This window comes from Emys orbicularis, chromosome 16 (assembly GCF_028017835.1).
Source record: "Emys orbicularis isolate rEmyOrb1 chromosome 16, rEmyOrb1.hap1, whole genome shotgun sequence".
NCBI classification, from domain to species: domain Eukaryota; kingdom Metazoa; phylum Chordata; order Testudines; family Emydidae; genus Emys; species Emys orbicularis.
The window spans coordinates 577,960-585,904 of NC_088698.1; positions in this window are offsets into that span (position 1 = coordinate 577,960).

The following is a 7,945-nucleotide window of genomic DNA, read 5'->3' on the forward strand; positions in this document are numbered from 1 at the left end:
TGTTGGAGTTACTGGACATGCTCTTTCCATTAAGTGTAGGCAGTCTTGCAGGTTCCACATGTTCACCCTCTGAGAGATGAGCCAAGGGAAAAGGTTATAAATATGGGAGTTGGAGAGAGTCCTGTGGACACAGTGGCGGATTGACCCAGAACCAAGAGAGGGCTGCTGTGGAGACTTCATCCCAATACTTGTACCACTTTGGATACAGGCTACAGAGTCCTGATCTACTAGCTTTGGATCTAGCCCTGCTGCTGCTCTGAGTAATTGCCATTGAAATCAATAGGGGCCTGGTATACAAGGCAGCTGCTGGTCTGAGCCCCTTTTCTTTGTCATGTGGCTCCATGCAGTGAGAGGCAGGCAACCTAACCAAATGCCTGCCAGACGGCAATGGAGGATGTCTGATGTGCACCAGCCTGCACAGGGTCTGAATGGGTAAAAAGCTCTGCATGCTGTACTCCATCCTCTGAACTGTGACCTTCCTGCTATTGGAAATTATTTTGCACAGTTAAGAATATCGATTAGTTTCTACCTCTAGGCAATGGCCCAGCCCTCTGAATTTAAACTTGTAGATCATAAGGGAATGATAAGGGTGTGGCTGGCTGGAGCATGCAAGATTGGATTCTACTTCCAACCTGAGCTAGGTCCTGCTCATAAACTTTAGTACCTGTCACGTGGCAGTTGGGGGGGGGGGGGGGGTTAAAACTGTATTTTGCAGATGGCCCCTGTTTTTATAAAGTGTTGAACCAAAAGCCGGGATCCAAACAGCCTGGACAGCAATATGGGGTGAAGGCAGGCTCCTAGTTTTGTGTCTTCTGTCTGCTTAAAGTAAGGGCAGTATATCAACAGAGAGATAGTAATGCTTTCCAGACCACTCTCTGCTGCTTGGTAGCCTTCTTGTTGTGCCAGCCTGGGGCCTGGCTTGAGCAGACCACACCAACTTGGGTGTATTTTGTACAAGCTACACAGAGCCACCAAACTCCTGTAATTGGGATTGTAGTTTCAATTGAAAAGACCCATGCCCCAGCCTGCTTCAGCACATCTCAGTATCCTCACACCAGTCTGCTCAAACCACCACCATTGTATTCTGAGCAATGTCTGTCATACAAACCATGTCCCCCAAAACCTTCCACCATTAAACTGCAGCAGTGTAACACAATGAGAGATGTAAGAAGGCAATGACTGGTTGATACTGTCTACAACTAAAGGAAATTTTTTGAATGAAGTGATTTTTTTCATAGAAAAACAGCCTTGTTTTTTAAATAAACCTTTTTTTTTTTCTTCAGAAAATTGTCTGTTTTTGACTTTTCTATCTAAATTTGTTGGTGGTTGAGTTTTATTTCTTGGTTTTCCTTCTTTTCTCCCTCCCTCCCCCCCTTTTCCCTATTTTTTTGTTATATTAAAAAATTAATTTTTCCCCAAACTAAAAAATTAGCAAAACACTTTTAAAAAATTGACCCATTTTGAACCCTGCTGAAGAAAAATAGGTGAATTAATTTGTACATTTTTTAAAAATGTGTTTTCCCCCCTTTTCTGACTAGCTCTAGTGGGTGTGACTGATGAGATGTGGGAGAGGATGATGCAGAGAGATAGAGGGAGGCTGCTGTAGATGGCAGGAATCGCGGTGGCAAAGGCTCTCGCACTGCGTGGCTTATTCTGCATGAAGGGACATAGAGGAGGAGGCCGGGGGTTAGAGAGCTGAGGGCATCAGGGAGGAGCAGCGGGAGAAAAGTCAAGGGACTGTTTGGAAAGCATGGAGGACCATTTTGAGCTGGAGCACAGGCATCAGGCATGGGGTGCTCGCTGTTCTCTGTGAGGGTGGCAGCGACGCTGCAGGTGCTGAGCTCTGGGAAGCCCGTTCTGGAGAGGCTCTGCCTGGATTGATGCTGTCGGGTGGAGGGGCCTGGTCTGGGCCCTGGTACCGGGTTGGCAGGGAGCACTCAGGGCAGGGCCAGGCCTGGGTGGAGAGCCCCCTAGTGGTGACCCCAGCCACGCAGCAGGACTGTCTCCTCAGCACGGCTCCTGTGGGTGAGGTCTCCAGGCTTGGTTCAGGCGCGGGGCCTGGCTGGGAGGGTGTGACACCGCTCCCCTCTCCGTGCCCCCAGGCAGGGGTGGGGGGAAGAGGGTTACAGCGCTGGGGCCATGGGGCAGGCTGGGGGCTCTGGCTGAGGGAGGGAGCAGCTCCCCCCTGGTTTGGAGCAGAAGGGCTGGCAGCGCTCTGGGGGTGTAATTGTACCTCAGGCCCGATGTAACCTCATGTAGGGCCAGCCCCCTGAAAGCAGGCCCCACCCCATCCAGTAGGCTAAGGAGAAGCAGTAACTTTCCCTACAGGCCTTTGTTTTCCAGTGATGATTTCAATTGTAGAGCAGCTGCCCCAAGCAACCCTACAATAACAAACCCATGTTTCCAGCTCAGCACTCGCAAGTCACCCCACAATAACAAGCCAGAGTAGGGGTAGCCTGGCTGGTGGGCTGCTCTATGAAACCCAAACAAGTGCCCTAAAGCTAGGGGTCACAAGTAGGCCTCCAATAGCAAACCAGTGTGTCTAGCCCAGCCCTCACGAACAACCCTACAATAACAAAACCGGGGGGGGGGGGCATTCAGTAATGAAATGGGTTTCTGGGTCAAGCGTCTACTGAGGTTAGCAGTAAATACAAAGGGAGTGCTCGGGTGATTTTTAAAATGAGAAGTACCTCTGAGAAGCCTGCAGGCCCCTCCCCCAGCATTGCTGGCTTGGAGGCAGGTTTGCACACGTCACTAAGCAGTGTCACAGGGTTGCCAGCCCTCCAGGAGTGTACTGGCAGCCCTAGGCAGGATGTGTGTGCAGGGATGGAGCTAGGTCAGTTAAAGGTGACTGCTGCATCCCAGGTTAACTGAAATGCATCACTCCCTTTGCCAGGGTTGTTCCCAGGCACAGCCTAGCCAGGAGGGGGGCAGACTGAACGGCTGTTACTCTGTGTGTGTGTCACCTGATCAAACCAGAAAAATCCAATAGCCTTGGTCCAGGTCTAGTTTTTGTGCATTGAAGGGCACAGGGAGTGGCTGTCCCTTGAATGTGCACTGGCTTTGTCAGACACTTTGCTGAGCTTAAAGTCGCAGAGCTCGGCAATAAGTTGTGCTGTGTCATCATCAGGGATACTGTTCCTGACAGCTTGTATTCCATCTGTGTGTGGGATGTTTGTGTAGAGAGCCTCTACATCCATGGTGGCTAGGATGGTGTTTTCTGGGAGGTCACCAATGCATTGTAGTTTTCTCAGGAAATCTGTGGTGTCACGGAGATAGCTGGGAGTGCTGGTGGCGTAGGGTCTGAGTAGGGAGTCCACATATCCAGACAGTCCTTCAGTGAGAGTGCCAATGCCCGAGATGATGGGGCGTCCAGGATTTCCAGGTTTGTGGATCTTGGGTAGTAGATAGAATAACCCCGGTCGGGGCTCTAAGGGTATGTTGATTTGTTCCTGTGTTAGTGTAGGGAGTGTCCTGAGTAGCTGGTGCAGTTTCTTAGTGTATTCCTCAGTGGGATCTGAGGAAAGTGGCCTGTAGAATTTGGTATTGGAGAGTTGTCTGGCGGCCTCCTTCTGGTAGTCAGACCTGTTCATGATGACAACAGCACCTCCTTTATCAGCCTCTTTGATGATAATGTCAGGGTGGTTTCTGAGGCTGTGGATGGCATTGCGTTCTGCACGACTTAGGTTATGAGGCAAGCGATGTTGTTTTTCCACAATTTCTGCCTGTGCACGTCGGCGGAAGCATTCTATGTATAGGTCCAGACTGTCATTTCGACCCTCAGGAGGAGTCCATGTGGAGTTCTTCTTCCTGTGTTGTTGGTGGGAGGGTATCTGTGTATCAGTGCGCTGTTCAGTGTTATCTTGAAAGTATTCTCTGAGTCGGAGGCGGCGAAAGTAGGCTTCCAGATCACCGCAGAACTGTATCATGTTCGTGGGGGTGCTGGGGCAAAAAGAGAGTCCCCGAGATAGGACAGACTCCTCTGCTGGGTTGAGTGTGTAGCTGGATAAATTGACGATATTGCTGGGTGAGTTAGGGGTACCCCTGTTGTGGCCCCATGTGCCAGGTAGGATCTTGCATCTGAAGAAGTGAGGTTCTTACCCACGAAAGCTTATGCTCCCAATACTTCTGTTAGTCTTAAAGGTGCCACAGGACCCTCTGTTGCTTTTTACAGATTCAGACTAACACGGCTACCCCTCTGATACTTTGCTGAGCTTGTGTAACCCAGAAACAGCTTCTTGTTTAAAACACCAAGCAGCATTATCCTGAGCTGGGCCCTCAATGATTATTTATTGTTTGTGTATTAAAGCACCTTAGTGTAGATCAGAGCCTTGCTTTGCTAGATAATCTACAAAGACCTATGGCCCAGAAAGCGTATAATCTTAATAGACAAGCTGCACCCAGTACAGGATGGGAAACAAGGGCATAATAAATAACAGGTGTCAGAGCATTGCATGCAGACCCATCCCCTGAGGCAGCCCGGGCAGTTTGTCACTGGATCATTTTTTTGGAGATATCCTATCTCCTAGAACTGGAAGGGACCTTGAAAGGTCCTGGAGTCCAGGCCCCTGCCTTCAGTAGCAGGACCAAGTACTGATTTTGCCCCCAGATCCCTAAGTGGCCCCCTCAAGGATTGAACTCACAACCCTGGGTTTAGCAGGCCAATGCTCAAACCACTTAGCTATCCCTCCCCCCTTTTGTTTTGTCCATTCAGCATGTAAATTCCAGAAGTATCAGACTCTGCATCCACACTTAAATATTCCTCATGCTCCAGGGGCAAGGTGTGATGGAAGCTCAGATGGCCCCTGAGCCTGGCCAGCCAGCCCCACCCTCCTCCCCAGGGAGCCCCCTTGCTAAGTATATCTGAATGTACTCTCAGGGGATCTGACCCCATTTCTTCCTACAGACTAAGGGATCTGATGATTTGTACCGTGGGCACAGCACTCTAGAGGGGAGCCTGTCAGTAAGGGACACTTCAGAGCATGCCCGTTGTCTGGCTGTTATTTGCACTGGGGGTGGGGAACCTCCTCCATCCAGCAGGGCTGATTCACTTTCATTCAGATTAAACTATACAACCACATGGAAACTCCCAGGGCTGAATCCAGAACTGTCTGAAACAGTCACAGCTCGGCTCCATTTCCTGTCCATATCCAGGCTTAGTACTGCAATTCCTTTTCGCTGCCTTGCCTGTTTCCATTTCCTGAGTGGTGCTTCAAGCTGGCTCATGTCTGTCTGGTCACCAGCCTATACAGCAGGTTGATCTCAGTGTATTTATACACCTGGGCATGAGGTTTCCAGGTGGTCACATAACACAGTGTTGTGATAGGGATAACAATTCCCACAGAACAGAGATGTACCTGGCTGCTAAGACAGGTGACTGCTTTAACTGCTGACTATTAGGACAGTTTTCACTCCAGCCAATCATCATCAGCTTCTGAGCGATCAGAAAAGTGTGGACTCCCAGACTATAGGTATGTAGCATGGAGAACATAAGAACATAAGAAAGGCCGTACCGGGTCAGACCAAAGGTCCAGTATCTTGTCTACCGACAGTGGCCAATGCCAGGTGCCCCAGAGGGAGTGGACCTAACAGGCAATGATCAAGTGATCTCTCTCCTGCCATCCATCTCCACCCTCTGACAGACAGAGGCTAGGGACATCATTCCTTACCCGTCCTGGCTAATAGCCATTAATGGACTTAACCACCATGAATTTATCCAGTTCTCTTTTAAACTCTGTTATAGGCTTTGTCTTCACTACCCGCCGATCCGGCGGGTAGCAATCGGTTTTTCGGGGATCGACTTACCGCGTCTAGTGAAGACGCGGTAAAATCGATCCCTGATCGCTCTGCCGTCGACTCCGGAAATCCACCTCGGCAGGAGGCGGCAGCGGAGTCGGCGGCAGCGCGGCAGCGGTCTACTTTCCCGCGTCCTCACCGCTAGGTAAGCCGGCCTAAAATACGCAACTTCAGCTACGGTATTCACGTAGCTGAAGTTGCGTATCTTAGGTCGGACCCCCGCTGCAGTGTAGACCTAGCCATAGTCCTAGCCTTCACAACCTCCTCAGGTAAGGAGTTCCACAAGTTGACTGTGCGCTGTGTGAAGAAGAACTTCCTTTCATTTGTTTTAAACCTGCTGCCTATTAATTTCATTTGATGACCCCTAGTTCTTGTATTACGGGAATAAGTAAATAACTTTTCCTTATCCACTTTCTCCACATCACTCACGATTTTATATACCTCTATCATATCCCCCCTTAGTCTCCTCTTTTCCAAGCTGAAGAGTCCTAGCCTCTTTAATCTCTCCTCATATGGGACCCGTTCCAAACCCTTAATCATTTTAGTTGCCCTTTTCTGAACCTTTTCTAGTGCCAGTATAACTTTTTTGAGATGAGGAGACCACATCTGTACGCAGTATTCGAGATGAGGGCGTACCATCGATTTATATAAGGGCAATAATATATTCTCAGTCTTATTCTCTATCCCCTTTTTAATGATTCCTAACATCCTGTTTGCTTTTTTGACCGCCTCTGCACACTGCGTGGACATTTTCAGAGAACTATCCACGATGACTCCAAGATCTTTTTCCTGACTTGTTGTAGCTAAATTAGCCCCCATCATATTGTATGTATAGTTGGGGTTATTTTTTCCAATGTGCATTACTTTACATTTATCCACATTAAATTTCATTTGCCATTTTGTTGCCCAATCACTTAGTTTTGTGAGATCTTTTTGAAGTTCTTCACAGTCTGCTTTGGACTTAACTATCTTTAGCAGTTTAGTATCATCTGCAAACTTTGCCACCTCACTGTTTACCCCTTTCTCCAGATCATTTATGAATAAGTTGAATAGGATCGGTCCGAGGACTGACCCTTGGGGAACACCACTAGTTACCCCTCTCCATTCTGAGAATTTACCATTAATTCCTACCCTTTGTTCCCTGTCTTTTAACCAGTTCTCAATCCATGAAAGGACCTTCCCTTTTATCCCATGGCAGCTTAATTTACATAAGAGCCTTTGGTGAGGGACCTTGTCAAAGGCTTTCTGGAAATCTAAGTACACTATGTCCACTGGATCCCCCTTGTCCACATGTTTGTTGACCCCTTCAAAGAATTCTAATAGATTAGTAAGACACGATTTCCCTTTACAGAAACCATGTTGACTATTGCTCAACAGTTTATGTTTTTCTATGTGTCGGACAATTTTATTCTTAACTATTGTTTCGACTAATTTTCCCGGTACAGACCTTAGACTTACCGGTCTGTAATTGCCGGGATCACCTCTAGAGCCCTTTTTAAATATTGGCGTTACATTAGCTAACTTCCAGTCATTGGGTACAGAAGCCGATTTAAAGGACAGATTACAGCACTTAGAGCACTTTTCAGCATAGGTCTCAGTGGCTTTGCAGAGGTGGAGTAAGAATTATTGCCATTTGATAGAGGGGGAAACCAGCAGAGAGAGATGAGGTAATCCACCCATGGTCATGCAGCAAGTCAGTGAAGTGCTGGGACTAGAACCCATACATTGCTGCCGCCTACTCTGGTGCCCTATACCTTGGACTAACCTCATTATTGCTTTGTGGGGAGAAAAATGAGCCAACACAGGCATTGACTTCTGGTCTCATTTATATGTATGTACAGTCTTGAAGGATAGTAGATAGCGCAGCTCAGACTCACAACTCTTTCAGATCTTCAGCTGTTAGCTGTTTGCACCCATGGCCTGAGTTGCCTCTCATTTGCAATAGTCTAACTCTGCTAACTTCAGGGGAGCTACTCCGGATTTATTCTGGTGCCAGAGAGAAGAAAAGCAGGCTAGATGGTTTCTCTGTTACTTCTCCGCTCAGCTGCATGTCTGTGGGTTTTAGCTCCTCTCTAGGCACACTTAGGGCTTGTTTTCACTGCAATGTTAATGAGTGAGCGGCAAACAGAGGAACCGTGGGAGAGGAGCT